We start from the raw sequence: 696 nt of genomic DNA, 5'->3' as shown, positions 1-696 counted from the left end.
GGTTATAAAACTCTATACAATTCAACAAAGTAAAAAGGCTAATTCCGTCATAAGGATTATTCCATCCACGAGCGTATATTTCTTTGATTTTCAACCGTAGGAAAAAAAACGCATTTGCTTTTGATTGCTGAAACTAAAACCAATCGCTGCTTTGTCGATGAATATATCAATTTTGTTCGTTGTTCGAGAAAAACGCTAATGGACGGAATAGTCCCTATGACGGAATTAGCCACATAGACCTTAAGTAGGTATAATTATCAGGTTATTTTAATAATTATTAGAAAATTTATCAATTAACAAAAGAACAGGTTCCACCGAGATTTGAACTCGGATCGCTGGATTCAGAGTCCAGAGTGCTAACCATTACACCATGGAACCGGCTGACCAACGCGCGAAATAGAAGCATCTCTTTTGGCACGGCTGAAAACACTTTCACCCGGATACGTCATACATTAGCGTGACACACATATTGTGAATTTGGCATGGCACATACCCAAGTTCAATCATGCCGAATTAAGAGCCAACAGGCGTGGTCATTTGAGTTATGTCAAAGTAATGATACTAGAAATGACATTACTATTGACAGTGAATTGAATAAAATGGAACCTCGTAACTACATGTTGCAAATATTGTGAACCTACTTATTTATTATTAGTTGTTAATAATTATAATTGGTGACTATGTATTACGATCTAT

General features: G+C 35.9%; 1 non-coding gene across 1 annotated transcript; it reads right to left on the bottom strand.

Moving 5' to 3' along the window:
• Positions 1-306: 306 nt before the first annotated feature.
• On the bottom strand, positions 307-378 carry Trnaq-cug (transfer RNA glutamine (anticodon CUG)). Its single transcript has one exon. It is a non-coding gene; the product is annotated as a tRNA-Gln (tRNA).
• Positions 379-696: the final 318 nt, after the last annotated feature.

This window comes from Cydia amplana, chromosome 5 (assembly GCF_948474715.1).
Source record: "Cydia amplana chromosome 5, ilCydAmpl1.1, whole genome shotgun sequence".
Lineage (NCBI taxonomy): Eukaryota > Metazoa > Arthropoda > Insecta > Lepidoptera > Tortricidae > Cydia > Cydia amplana.
The sequence above is the reverse complement of the archived record's forward strand: the minus strand, read 5'-3'. Positions and strand labels throughout refer to the sequence as shown.